This window comes from Physeter macrocephalus, chromosome 12, assembly GCF_002837175.3.
Source record: "Physeter macrocephalus isolate SW-GA chromosome 12, ASM283717v5, whole genome shotgun sequence".
Lineage (NCBI taxonomy): Eukaryota > Metazoa > Chordata > Mammalia > Artiodactyla > Physeteridae > Physeter > Physeter macrocephalus.
Window position 1 is genome coordinate 89,580,180 of NC_041225.1, and position 15,372 is coordinate 89,595,551.

At 38.8% G+C, this 15,372-nt stretch overlaps 1 protein-coding gene across 8 annotated transcripts in view; it reads left to right on the forward strand.

The window, feature by feature from the left end:
- The window catches only part of POLE4 (DNA polymerase epsilon 4, accessory subunit), a 266,067-nt gene that overhangs the window by 27,211 nt on the left and 223,484 nt on the right, over positions 1-15,372 (forward strand). The window contains exon 4 of one of the 8 annotated variants that reach the window (XR_008618931.1): positions 3,280-3,431. The exons of the other annotated variants lie outside the window; for them this stretch is intronic. The gene's annotated coding sequence lies outside the window, so the exon portion shown is untranslated. The remainder of the gene's footprint in view (positions 1-3,279; positions 3,432-15,372) is intronic. 8 annotated transcript variants of the gene reach the window in all.

Genomic DNA, 15,372 nt, shown 5'->3' on the forward strand with positions numbered 1-15,372 from the left:
AGTCTGGCTAATGGTTTATCAACTTTGTTTATCTTCTCAAAGAACCAGCTTTTAGTTTTATTGATCTTTGCTACTGTTTCCTTCATTTCTTTCTGATCTGAACCCTATGATTTCTTTCCTTCTGCTAACCTTGGGGTTTTTGTTTGTTCTTCTTTCTCTAAATGCTTGAGGTGTATGGTTAGATTGTTTATTTGAGAAGTTTCTTGTTTCTTAAGGTAGGATTGTATTGCTATAAACTTCCCTCTTAGAACTGCTTTTGCTGCATCCCATAGGTTTTGTGTTGTCGTGTTTTCATTATCATTTGTTTCTAGGTATCTTTTGATTTCCTCTTTGATTTCTTCAGTTATCTCTTGTTTATTTAGTAGTGTATTGTGTAGCCTCCATGTATTTGTGTTTTTTACAAATTTTTTCCTGTAATTGATATCTAGTCTCATAGCATTGTGGTCAGAAAAGATACCTGATAAGATTTCAAATTTCTTAAATTTATGAAGGTTTGACTCTTGTAATAGTCTGTATTTTAAAGTCTATTTTGTCTGATATGAGAATAGCTACTCCAGCTTTCTTTTGATTTCCATTTGCATGGAATATTTTTTCCATTCCCTCGTTTTCAGTATATATGTGTCCCTAGGTCTGAAGTGGGTCTCTTGTAGACAGCATATATATGGATCTTGTTTTGTACCCATTCAGCCAGTCTATGTCTTTTGGTTGGAGCATTTTATCCATTTATATTTAAGGTAATTATCGATATGTATGTTCCTATTACCATTTTCTTAAATGTTTTGGGTTTGTTATTGTAGGTCATTTACTTCCCTGTGTTTCCTGCCTAGAGACGTTCCTTAAGGATTTGTTGTAAAGCTAGTTTGGTGGTGTTGAATTCTCTTAGTTTTGCTTGTCTGTAAAGGTTTTAATTGCTCTGTGGAATCTGAATGAGATCCTTGTTGGATAGAGTAATCATGTTTGTAGCTTTTTCCCTTTCATCACTTTAAACATGTCCTGCCACTCCCTTCTGGCTTGCAGTGTTTCTGCTGAAAGATTAGCTGTTAACCTTATGCGGATTCCCTTGTATGTTATTTGTTGTTTTTCCCTTGCTGCTCTTAATATTTTTTCTTTGTATTTAATTTTTCATAGTTTGATTAATATGTATCTTGGCATGTTTCTCCTTGGATTTATCCTGTATGGGACTCTCTGCCCTTCCTGGACTTGCTTGACTCTTTCCTTTCCATATTAGGGAAGTTTTCAACTATAATCTCTTCTAATACTTTCTCAGTCCCTTTCTTTTTCTCTTCTTCTTTTGGGACCCCTATAATTTGAATGTTGGTGCGTTTCATGTTGTCCCAGACGTCTCTGAGACTGTCCTCAATTCTTTTCATTCTTTTTTCTTCTCTGCAATAGTATTTTCCACTATTTTACCTTCCTGATCACTTCTCCCTTCTTCTACCTCAGTTATTCTGCCATTGATTCCTTCTGGAGAATATTTAATTTCATTTATTGTGATGTTCATCATTGTTTGTTTGCTCTTTAGTTCTTCTAGGTCCTTGTTAAACGTTTCTTGTATTTTCTCCATTCTATTTCCAAGATTTTGGAACATCTTTATTATCATTACTCTGAATTCCTTTTCAGGTAGACTCCCTATTTCCTCTTTGTTTGTTTGGTCTGGTGAGTTTTTACCTTGCTCCTTTATCTGCTGTGGGTTTCTCTGTCTTCTCATTTTGCTTAACTTACTGTGTTTGGGGCCTCCTTTTTGCAGGCTGCAGGTTCATAGTTCCCGTTGTTTTTGGTGTCTTCCCCCAGTGGCTAAGGTTGGTTCAATGTGTTATGTAGGCTTCCTGGTGGAGTGGACTGGTGCCTGTTTTCTGGTGGATGAGGCTGGATCTTGTATTTCTAGTGGGCAGGACCACGTCTGGTGGTGGGTTTTGGTGTGTCTGTGACCTTATTATGATTTGAGGCAGCCTCTCTGCTAATGGGTGGGGTTGTGTCCCTGTCTTTCTAGTTCTTTGGCATAGGGTGTCCAGCACTGTAGCTTGCTCGTTGTTGAGTGGAGCTGGGTGTTAGTGTTGAGATCGAGATCTCTGCGAGAGCTTTCGTCATTTGATATTACGTGGAGCCAGGAGGTCTCTGGCGGACCAATGTCTTGAACTTGGCTCTCTCACCTCAGAGGCACAGGCCTGACCCCTTGGTGGAGCATGAATACCGTGTCAGCCACATGGCTCAGAAGGAAATGGAGAAAGAAAGAAAGAAAAAAATAAATAAAGAAAATAAAGGTTTTAAAATAAGAAATAAATTAATAAAAATAACAAAAACTAAAAAGTAATAAAAAAAAAGAATAAAAGAAAGAAGAGACCAACCAAACCAAAAAACAAATCCAACAATGATAAGAAGTGTTAAAAACTGTACTAAAAAAAAAAAAAAGGACAGACAGAAGTGGAGGACAAATGGTAAAAGCAAAGCTATACAGACAAAATCACAGAAAGAAGCATACATATACACACCCACAAAGGGAGAAAAAGGAAAAAATATATTTTTTTTAAAAAGGAAGAGAGCAATGAAATCAATAAACAAATCTACCAATTATAATAAGCTCTAAATACTAAACTGAGATAAACATAAAACCAGAAACAAATTAGATGCAGAAAGCAAACCCCAAGTCTACAGTTGATCCCAAAGTCAACTGCCTCAATTTTGGGATGATTCTTTGTCTATTCAGGTATTCCACAGATGAAGGGTACATCAATTTGATTGTGCAGATTTAATGTGCTGCTTCTGAGGCTGCATGGAGAATTTTCCCTTTCTCTTCTTTGTTCGCACAGCTCCTGGGGTTCAGCTTTGGATTTGGCCCCGCCTCTGTGTAGGTCACCTGAGGGCATCTGTTCCCCACCCAGACAGGACGGGGTTAAAGTAGCAGCTGATCAGGGTCTCTGGCTCACTCAGACCAGGGGGAGGGAGGGGTATGGAATGCGGGGTGACCCTGCAGCAGCAGAGGCCAGCATGACATTGTAACAGCCTGAGGCATGATGTGTGTTCTTCTGGGGACGTTGTCCCTGGATATCAGGACCCTGGGAGTGGCGGGCTGCACAGGCACCTGGGAGGAGAGGTGTGGATAGTGACCTGTGCTTGCACACAGGTTTCTTGGTGGCTGCAGCAGCAGCCTTAGTGTCTCATGCCTGTCTCTCCTGTCCTCGCTGATAGCTGCGCCTCACGCCCATCTCTCTAGCTCGTTTAGGCAGTGCTCTGAATCCCCTGTCCTTGCACACTCTGAAACAATGGTCTCTTGTCTCTTAGGCACTTCCAGACATTTTCCCAGACTCCCTCCTGGCTAGCTGTGGCATATTAGCCCCCTTCAGGCTGTGTTCACGCAGCCAACCCCAGTCCTCTCCTTGGGATCGACCTCTGAAGCTCGAGCCTCAGCTCCCATCCCCCACACATCCCGGCAGGTGAGCAGACAAGCCTCTCAGGCTGGTGAGAGGTGGGTGCCACTGATCCTTTGTGCGGGAATCTCTCCACTTTGCCCTCCGCACCCCTGTTGCTGCACTCTCCTCTGTGGCTCCAAAGCTTCCCCCCGCCATCTCTGCCTTTGAAGAGGCTTCCTTGTGTGTGGAAAGTTTTTCCTCCTTTACAGCTCCCTCCCTGAGATGCAGGTCCCATCCCTATTCTCTTATCTCTGTTTTTTCTTTTGCTCTACCCAGGTACATGGGGGGGTTTCTTGCCTTTTGGGAAGTCTGAGATCTTCTGCCAGCGTTCAGTAGGTGTTCTGTAGGAGCTGTTCCACATGTAGATGTATTTTTGATGTATTTGTGGGGAGGAGGGTGATCTCCACGTCTTACTCCTCTGCCATCTTGAAGCTATCACCCTATACATTTATAATTTTAAGGCAGAAAAGGGAAAAACCAAGCCATATAGTGACATATATGTGACTGATCTATCTATCTATGTATCTATCTATGCATATGCATACCATTTTTGTAAAAATGAATGTGTGTGAGTATACGTGTGTGTGTATGTATAGTTAACATTCTAAGTAGTAAGCAAGAGAAACTAACCATGGTTGATTTTAAACAGAAAAGGAATTTAATATCAAGTAGCTCATAGGATCAACAGTAGCCTAAAGAAGCAGGCTTGGAAAGTGGGTGAGAAGAAAGGGAAGCTGGACAACCAGAAACACAGCTAGATTCTCCCACAGGATAGGTCTGGTGAGGACACCTCGCTGTCCTCTGAGCAGGGACTCCTCAGCTGCCCCCTTCCTTCAACCTCTGTCAGTGCTGCTTGCTGCTGCCACCACTACCCCTGGCCAACAAATGCTGCCATGCTGCCACTACCCACAACCTTCCTGTCTTTGCACCATTAATTCTCTATACAAAGGCCCAGTCAGAGGATTGGCCAAGGCTGGTTAGGAGATGGCAGCCAGCTGAAGAGCGACTGGATGATCAGTTGTCTGGAGACTTTGACTCCTATAGATGTGGCCCCTACTAAGTCTCCTGCTCTCATAGTTTTTCTTTTTCTAATATTTTTTTGTTTTCTTTTAATGCTTAAGCTTTTGATCCATTTGGAATTTATTTTGGCCTATAGAGCGATGTAGGGAGCCAATGATACTTCTTTTCTGGATGGCTACTTAGTTATTCATATACCATTTAAAAAATTCATCCCCACCCCTGCCCTCAGCACATGATGTTTTGAAATGCCACCCTTTTTTTAAAAATTGAGGTATAGTTGATTTACAATATTGTGTTAGTTTCTGTGTACAGCAAAGTGATTGAGTTATACATACATACATATATATTCTTTTTCATATTCTTTTCCAATATGGTTATTACAGGATATTGAATATAGTTCCCTGTGCTGTACAGGAAGACCTTGTTGTTTATCTATTTTATGTATGAAATGCTACCTCCCCCCTTTTTTTTTTGACTGTGCCATGCAGCTTCCAGGATCTTAGTTCCCTGATCAGGGATCAAACCTGCACCCCAGCAGTGAAAGCGCTGAGTCCTAACCCCTGGACCACCAGGGAATTCCCAAAACACCACCCTTTTAATGTATTAAATTCCATACGTGCTGGGATATATGTATTTATGTATTCTCTGTTCTGTTCCATTGACCTATTATGTACCAGTACCAAATTACTTAAGTCTTTTGTCAAAATAACTCATATAATGTTTTTTAAACTTTACATTTTGAAATAATTTCAAACTTCAGGTGCAAGACTAATACAAAAGACTCCCATATCACCGTCACCTAGATTCATTTTCTCTATTTATCACCCTTTATTATATATATTATTATTATATAATTTTTATTCTGAACTATTTAAGAGTAAATTGCAGACGTGATGCCCATTAACTCCTAAATACTTCAGTAACTTTTTTCTAAGAACAAGGGCATTCACTTACTTAACCATGAGACAGTGATAAAAACCAGGAAATCTAACCTTATTACAATCTAACGTAATGTATGGATTTATTCAAATTCTGTCAATTGTCTGTCTCAATAATTGAATTTTCATAATTTTTTTCTTATTGAGATGCAACCCAGGGTCATTCCTTTTATCTAGTTTTCATGTCTTTTTTTTTTTTTTTTTTTTTTGGTCTTTTTAAATCTGTATCAGGTCTTTAGTTTTTTTTTTTTATGATTTTAACTTTACATTTTGAAATAATTTCAAACTTCAGGTGCAAGACTAATACAAAAGACTCCCATATCACCGTCACCTAGATTCATTTTCTCTATTTATCACCCTTTATTATATATATTATTATTATATAATTTTTATTCTGAACTATTTAAGAGTAAATTGCAGACGTGATGCCCATTAACTCCTAAATACTTCAGTAACTTTTTTCTAAGAACAAGGGCATTCACTTACTTAACCATGAGACAGTGATAAAAACCAGGAAATCTAACCTTATTACAATCTAACGTAATGTATGGATTTATTCAAATTCTGTCAATTGTCTGTCTCAATAATTGAATTTTCATAATTTTTTTCTTATTGAGATGCAACCCAGGGTCATTCCTTTTATCTAGTTTTCATGTCTTTTTTTTTTTTTTTTTTTTTTGGTCTTCTTAAATCTGTATCAGGTCTTTAGGTTTTGTTATTTATGATTTTGACATTTTTAAAGAAAATGGGCCATTACTTTTTTTTTAGAATATAATTTGGGCATGTAAAAAATTTTAAAAAGTCACACAGTATAGTATTTGTATCAATATCTGTCAGGGTCCTGGCAGAAAACTAAGGCACTCAAGAAGTTCAAGAGACTTTAGTAAAGGGGCAATTTTCAGAGGTGTGGGTGGGATTAAGATTCACAGCAAGGGACATTGAGAAGCTGTTCCCATTCCTGGGTCTGAAGGAGCAAGGGGAGGGGACATTGCACAAGAGCTGGTGAGAGCTGGAGCTTGGATGAGAAATGAATGCCCTGCTTAGAAACACCCTGCAGCTCAGGGAGGTTACCACAATGCAGGAAATCCCTCTCTCCTTCCACAATTTTATCTCTGCAGTGCCTCCCAATGGCTGATTCAACCAGAACCCAGGGGCAAAGAAACATCAAGGTCAGCCTCCTGGGGCTCAGAGTAGGACAGAGAAGGTAACGAGTGGATGGGAGAGGGGCAGTGTGCATGTAGAGCAGAGAGAATGCCTGGCACAGTACTAGTAGGCTTATAATGAGAATCAGCCATGCCTTTCCTACTCCTGTCCCAGTCATAATCCTCAGAGACAACCATGTTCAGCTATTCTAGTTTTTCTCTTTGCTATTTACTTCCATATTTCTTTTCTTTTCTTTTTCAAGGAAAGGCATTTTGTGTTAAATATAGCTATGTGTACATGTTGATCCAGAACTCCCAATCTATCCCTCACCTCCACCCTTCTCTTCTGGTAACCATAAGTTTGTTCTCTAAGTCTGTGAGTTTTTTTCTGTTTTGTAAATAAGTTCATTTGTATCATTTTTTATTAGAATCTGCAGCAAGTGATATCATATGATATTTGTCTTTCTCTGTCTGACTTACTTCAATTAGTATGATAATCTCCAGGTCCATCCATGTTGCCGGATATGGCATTATTTCATTCTTTATTTTTATATTTACAATATAGACACTTTGTATATATGTACCACATCTTCTTTATCCATTCATCTGTCAGTGGACATTTATGTTACTTCAACGTCTTGGCTATTGTAAACAGTGCTGCAATGAACAATGGGGTGCGTATATCCTTTTGAACCATGTTTCTCTCCAGATATATGCCCAAGAGTGGGATTGCAGGATCATATGGTAGCTCTATTTTTAGTTTTTAAAGGATCCTCACACTGTTCTCCATAGTGGCGGTACCAATTTACATTCCCACCAACAGTGTAGGAGGGTTCTATTTTCTCCACACCCCCTGCAGCATTTATTGTTTGCAGATTTTTTGATGAAGGCCATTCTGAGTGGTGTGAGGTGATATCTCATTGTAGTTTTGATTTGTATTTCTCTAATGATTAGTGATGATACATTGCCACCAACAGTGCAAGAGGGTTCCCTTTTCTCCACACCCTCTCCACCATTTGTAGTTTGTAGATTTTCTGATGACAGCCATTCTGACTGGTGTGAGGTGATACCTCATTGTAGTTTTGATTTGCGTTTCTCTAATAATTAGTGATGTTGAGCATCTTTCATGTGCCTCTTGGCCATCTGTATGTCTTCTTTGGAGAAATGTCTCTTTAGTTCTTCTGCCCATTTTTTGATTGGGTTGTTTGTTTCTTTGATATTAAGCCACATGAGCTGTTTGTAAATTTTGGAGACTAATCCCTTGTTAGTAACATCGTTTGCAAATATTTTCTCACATTCTGTGGGTTGTCTTTTTGTTTTGTTTATGGTTTCCTTGGCTGTGCAAAAGCTTTTGAGTTTAATTAGGTCCCATTTGTTTATTTTTGTTTTTATTTCCAGTACTCTAGGAGGTGGATCAAAAAAGGTACTTCTGTGATTTATGTCAAATTGTGTTCTGCCTATGTCTTACATTTAGGTCTTTAATCCATTTTGAGCTTATTTTTGTGTATGGTGTTAAAGAGTGTTCTAATTTCATTTTTTAATATGTATCTGTCTAGTTTTCCCAGCACCATTTGTTGAAGAGACTGTCTTTCTTCCATTGTATAGTCTTGCCTACTTTATTGTAGATTAATTGGTCATAGGTGCATGGGTTTATCTCTGGGCTTTCTATGCTGTTCCATTGATCTATATTTATGTTTTTGTGCCAGTACCATACTATTTTGAAGACTGTAGCTTTGTAGTATAGTCTGAAGTCTGCGAGCCTGATTCCTCCAGCTGTTTTTCTTTCTCAAGATTGCTTTGGCTATTCAGGGTCTTTTGTGTTTCCAATAAATTTTAAGATATATTTGTTCTAGTTCTGTGAAAAAATGCCATTGGTAATTTGATAGTCTTTGCATTGAATCTATAGATTGCATTGGATAGTATAGTCATTTTGACAATATTGATTCTTCTAATCCAAGATCATGGTATATCTTTCCACCTGTTTGTGTCATCTTTGATTTCTTTCATCAGTGTCTTATAGTTTTTGGAGTACAGGTCTTTTGTCTCCTTAGGTAGGTTTATTCTTAGGTATTTTATTTATTTATTTATTGATACAATGGTAAATGGGATTGTTTCTTGAATATTTCTTTCTGATCTTTTGTTGTTAATGTATAGAAATGCAACAAATTTCTGTGTATCAATTTTGTATCCTGCAACTTTACCAAATTCATTAATGAGCTCTAGTAGTTTTCTGGTGGCATCTTTAGGATTTTCTATGTATAATATCATGTCATCTGCAAACAGTGACAATTTTACTTCTTTCCCAATTTGAATTCCTTTTATTTTTTCTTTCTCTGTTTGCCATGGATATGACTTTCAAAACTATGTTGAATAATAGTGATGAGAGTGGACATCTTTGTCTTGTTCCTTATCTTAGAGGAAATGCTTTCAATTTTTCACTGTTGAGTATGTTGTTTGCTGGAGGTTTGTCATATAAGGCCTTTATTATGTTGAGGTAGGGTCCCTCTATGCCCACGTTCTGGAGAGTTTTTATCATAAATAGGTGTTGAATTTTGTCAAAAGCTTTTTTGGCATCTATTGAGATGATCATATGGTTTTTATTCTTGTTTGTTATGTGGTGTATCACACTGATTGATTTGTGGATATTGAAAAATCCTTGCATCCCTGGGATAAATCCCACTTAATCATGGTGTATGATCCTTTTAATGTATTGTTGGATTTGGATTGCTAGTATTTTTTTTGAGGATTTTTGGGTCTATGTTCATCAGTGATATTGGCCTGTAATTTTCTTTTTTTGTGGTATCTTTGTCTGCTTTTGGTATCAGGGTGATGGTGGCCTCATAGAATGTGTTTGGAAGTATTCCTCCCTCTGCAAATTTTTGGAATAGATTCAGAAGGATAGGTGTTAACTCTTCTCTAAGTGTTTGATAGAATTCACCTGTGAAGCCAACAGGTCCTGGACTTTAGTTTGTTGGGAGTTTTTATATAACAGTTTCAATTTCAGTACTTGTGATTCATCTGTTCATATTTTCTATTTCTTCTTGGTTCAGTCTTGGGAGATTCTACCTTTCTAAGAATTTGTCCATTTCTTCCAGGTTGTCCATTTTAAAGGCATAGAGTTGCTTGTTGTAGTCTCTTCTGATCCTTTGTATTTCTCTGGTGTCGGTTGTAATTTCTCCTTTTTCATTTCTAATTTTATTGATTTGAGCCCTCTCCCTTTTTTTCTTGATGAGTCTGGCTAAAGGTTTTGTCAATATTTGTCTTTTCAAATAACCATCTTTTAGTTGTATTGATCATTTCTATTGTTTTCTTCATTTCTATTTCATTCATTTCTACTCTGATCTTTATGATTTCTTTCCTCCTGCTAACTCTGGGTTTTGTTTTTTCTTCTTTCTCTAGTTGCTTTAGGTGTAAGGTTAGGTTATTTGTGACTTTTCTTGTTTCCTGAGGCATGATTGTATTGCTATAAACTTCCCTCTTAGAACTGCTTTTGCTGAGCCCCACAGGTTTTGGATCACTGTACTTTCATTTTCATTTGTCTCTAGGTATTTTTTGATTTCCTCTTTGATTTCTTCAGTGATCCATTGGTTGTTTAGTAGCATATTGTTTAGCCTCCATGTATTTGTGGGTTTTATTTTTTTTACAATTTTTTTCTTGTAGTTGATTTCTTTCTTTAAAAAAAACTTTTTATTTATTTATTTATTTATTTATTTATTTATTTATTTATGGCTGCATTGGGTCTTCGTTGCTGCACATGGGCTTTCTCTAGTTGCAGTGAGTGAGAGCTACTCTTTGTTGTGGTGCGCGGGCTTCTCCTTGTGGCGACTTCTTGTTGTGGAGCACGGGCTCTAGGCACACGGGGTTCAGTAGTTGTGACATGTGGGCTCAGTAGTTGTGGCTTGCAGGCTCTAGAGCACAGGCTCCGTAGCTGTGGCATATGGGCTTAGTTGCTCCGCAGCATGTGGGATCTTCCTAGACCAGGGTTTGAACCCATGTTCCCTGCATTGGCAGGCAGATTCTTAACAACTGTGTCACCAAGGAAGCCCTCGTAGTTGATCTCTAATCTCATAGTGTGTTTGGAAAAGTTGCTTGATATCATTTCAATTTTTAAAAATTTACTGATGCTCACTTTGTACCCCAGCATGTGATCAATCCTGGAGAATGTTCCATGTGCACTTGAGAAGAATGTTCTGCTGCTTTTGGATGGAATGTTCTATAAATATCAATTAAGTACCTCTATTCTAATGTGTCATTTAAAGCCTGTGTTTCCTTGTTGATTTTCCATCTGGTTGATCTGTCCATTGATGAAAGTGGGTTGTTAAAGTCCCCGCTATTATTATGTTACTCTCAATTTCTCCCTTTATGGGTGTTATTATTTGCTTTATATATTGAGGTGCTCCTATGTTGGGTGCATATATATTTACAATTGTTATCTTCTTCTTGGATTGATCTCTTGATCATTATGTACTGTCCTTCTTTCTCTCTTGTAACGTGCTTTATTTTAAAGTCTATTTTGTCTGAGAGTATTGCTCAGCCATGTGAGTATTACTACTCCAGCTTTCTTTTGATTTCCATTTGCATGGAATAACTTTTCCCATCCTGTCACTTTCAGTCTGTATGTGTATCTAGATCTGAAGTTGGTCTCTTGGAGACAGCATATATATTGGTCTTATTTTCATATCCATTCAGCCAGTCTGTTTTTTTTTTTTTTTTTTTTTTTTTTGTGGTATGCGGGCCTCCCTCTGTTGTGGCCTCTCCCGTTGCGGAGCACAGGCTCCAGATGCGCAGGCCCAGCGGCCATGGCTCACGGGCCCAGCCGCTCTGCGGCATGTGGGATCCTCCCAGACCGGGGCACGAACCCGGTTCCCCTGCATCGGCAGGCGGACGCGCAACCACTGCGCCACCAGGGAAGCCCCCAGTCTGTGTTTTGATTGGAGCATTTAATCCATTTACATTTAATGTAATTACCGATATGTATGTTCTTATTGCCATTTTGTTAATTGTTTTGGGTTTGTTTTTGTAGGTGTTTTTTCTTCCCTTCCTCTTTTATTCTCTTCTCTTTTGATTTGATGACTATTTTTAGTGCTGTGCTTGGATTCCTCTTTCTTTTTTGTGTGTATATCTACTGTAGGTTTTTGGTTTGTGGTTACCATGAGGTTTTGATATAGCAGTCTGTATATAAACAAGATTGTTTTAAGTTTCTGCTCTTTTAATTTCCAATATCCTGCATTTGTGCTCTCTTCTCACAATTGCTGGTTTTGATATAATATTTTTGTGCAGATTATTTCCTACTTTTACTGTATGTTTGCCTTTACTGGTGAACTTTTCCATTAGTAATTTTCCTGTTTCTAGTTGTAACCTTTTCTTCTCCACCTAGAGAATTTCCTTTAGCATTTGTTGCAAAGCTGGTCTGGTGGTGCTAAATTCTCTTAGCTTTTGCTTGTGTGTAAGGCTTTTGATTTCTCTATCAAATCTGAATGAGAGACATGCTTGGTAGATTATTCTTGGTTGTAGGTTTTTCCCTTTCATCACTTTAAATGTCTCCTGCCACTCCCTTCAGAGTGCAGAGTTTCTGCTGAGAAATCAGCTTATAACCTTATGGGAGTTCCCCTGTATGTTATGTTACTTTTCTCTTGTTGCTTTTAATATTTTCTCTTTGTCTTTAATTTTTGTCAGTTTGACTGATATTTGTCTCGATGTGTTCCTCCTTGGGTTTATCCTTCCTGGGACTCTCTTTGCTTCCTGGACTTGGGTGATTGTTAGCTTTCCCATGTTAGGGAATTTTTCAGCTATTATCTTGTCAAAATTTTCTCATGTCTTTTCTCTCTCTCTTCTCCTTCTGGGACCTCTATAATGTGAAGGTTGGTGCATTTAATGTTTTTCCAGAAGTCTCTTAGGCTGTCTTCATTTCTTTTCATTCTTTTTTCTTTATTCTGTTCCACAACAGTGATTTTCACCATTCCGTCTTCCAGCTCACATATCCGTTCTTCTGTCTCACTTATTCTGCTATTGATTCCTTCTAGTGTAGTTTTCATTTCAGTTATTGTATTATTCATCTCTGTTTGTTCTTATTTCTTCTATGTCTTTGTTAAACATTTCTTCCATCTTCTCCATCCTTGCCTCCATTCTTTTTCTGAGCTCTTGGATCATCTTCGCTATCATTATTCTGAATTCTTTTCCTGGTAGGTTGCCTATCTTCACTTCACTTATTTGTTCTTCTGGGGTTTTATCTTGTTCCTTCATCTGGGACATGTTCCTCTTCCCTCTCATTTTGTCTAACTTTCTGTGATTGTGGTTTCCATTCCACAGGCTGCAGGATTGTAGTTCTTCTTGCTTTTGCTGTCTTCCCTCTGGTGGATGAGGCTGTCTAAGAGGCTTGTGCAGGCTTCCTGATGGGACAGGCTGGTTCCTGCCTACTGGTGGGTGGAGCTGGGTCTTGTCCCTCTGGTGGTCAGGGCTGTGCTCAAGAAGACTTTCAGCAGCTTGTCTGCTGATGGGTGGGTCTGTGTTCTTGCCCTGTTGGTTGCTTGGCCTGAGGCATCCCAACACTGGAGTCTACAAGCTGTAGGGTGGTGCTAATGGTGACCTCTGGGAGGGCTCACACCAATGAGTACTCCCCAGATCTGCCACTGCCCATGTCTTTGTCCCTGCCATGAGCCACAGCTGCCCCCTGCCTCTACAGCAGACTCTCCCATACTAGCAAGTAGGCCTGGCCCAGTCTCTTATGAGGTCACTGCTTTTTTTCCTGGGTCCATGTGCGCATGCAAGCTTGTGTTTGCCCTCCAAGAGTGGAGTATCTGCTTCCTTTAGCCCTGTGGAATTCCTGCAGTCAAACCCCACTGGCCTTCAAAGCCAGATTCTCAGGGTGCTTCTCCTCCCTTTGCTAGACCCCCAGGCTGGGAAGCCTGATGTGGGGCTCAGGACTTTCACTACTTTGGGAGAACTTCTGTGGTATAATTGTTTTCCAGTTTGTGGGTTGCCCACCCAGTGGGTATGGGATTTTATTTTATCACAGTTGTACCCCTCCTACCATCTCACTGTGGCTTCTTTGCCTTTGGATGTAGGATCCAGCTTTTTTTGCCAATGGTTGTTTAGAAGTTGGTTGTGATTTTGGTGTTTGCATAAGCAGGGGTAAGTTCACATTATTCTACTCCCCCATCTTGAGCTAATCCTCCCCACATTTCTAAACAATAGACTAATACTACCATTTTAAAATTTATCAGTTGACTTCCTTAACCACCCCCATCTTTCACTCCCATCATAGTTATATATTTTTCTTATTGTTAAATCAACAGTTAGTGTTTTCTTAACCACCTCTTCCCCTTCTTTCACTCTCATAATAGTTATATATTTTTCTTTTTGTTAAATCAGTGTTTACATTATTAGGATTATGCAAAGATTGTTCCACTGGCAAGCCAAGAGGTTCATGATGATTGGGCCTCCTTTCTTTTTAAATTCCTCATTTTGTCCTGTAATGAGAAGCACATTGATTTTTCATTTGCCTAGCTTCCTACAAGCTTCTTTCTAAGTTTATCTAAACACTCTAACATTTCTGTACTATGCCTTTCAATAAAATTTTTCATATCCTCTAACATATCTGTTTCTTTTCTTTTATTTTGTATTCCTCTGTCTGCTATACCAATCTGGAGTTGTTGGGGCCTAGACCACTACCTGCTGTTATCTGGAAATTTCCCTTTGCTGTTGTGATAGGCAGCATTCTAAAGACATTTCCCAAGACTTCAATCCACTGTTTATTCGAGAAAACACCAGTCAGGGTACTATTATGGGGGGAACTTTGCAGACGTTATTAAGTTCACTAATCAGCTGACCTTAAAATAGGGAGACCAGCCTTGTGGGCTCAGTGTAGCCACATGAGCCCTTAAAGTAGAAGAGGGAGACAGAAAGTTGGTCAGAGATATGTGGCAGGAAAGATGAGGCAGAAGGGGAGGTCACAGAGTGAAGTGTGAACTTGACCTGCTAAGGGTGATCTAGAAGCCCTGGAATTCTGCAGAAACTGTGAGGTAATAAACTTGTGCTGTTTTAAGCCACTAAATTTGTGGTAATTTGTTATAGCACAAGAGAGAATTAGTATAGCTGTCACCATGGGCTTCACACTCATCTTTCTTGTATTGGAGTCCACATTTTCTAGATCCTTTTTCTTCCTCCTGAAGCATATTCTCTAGTATAGCTGTCCTCAAACATTTTAGTCTTAGGAGAATTTCACACTCTTAAAAGTTATTGAGGACCCCAAAGAATGTTATACTTGTTAATATTTACCATGTTAGAAATTAAAGCTGAGAGATCTTTAAAATATTTGTTAACTCATTTCAAAATAACAGTAATAAAACACATTATATATTAATATAAATAAAATGCTTTACAAAAAATAGTTTTTTTTTTTGGTTGCATTGGGTCTTTTTTTTTTTAACATCTTTATTGGAGTATAATTGCTTTACAATGGTGTGATAGTTTCTGCTTTACAACAAAGTGAATCAGTTATGCATATACATATGTTCCCGTATCTCTTCCCTCTTGCATCTCCTGCCCTCCCGCTCTCACTATCTCACCCCTCTAGGTGGTAACAAACCACCTAGCTGATCTCCCTGTGCCATGCCACTGCTTCCCACTGGCTATCCACCCTACGTTTGGTAGTGTATATATGTCCATGCCACTCTCTCACTTCGTCACAGCTTACCATTTCCCCTCCCCATATCCTCAAGTCCATGCTCTAGTAGGTCTGTGTTTTATTCCCGTCCTACCCCTAGGCTCTTCATGACATTTTTTTTCTTAGATTCCATATATATGTGTTAGCATACGGTATTTGTTTTTCTCCTTCTGACTTACTTCACTCTGTATGACAGACTC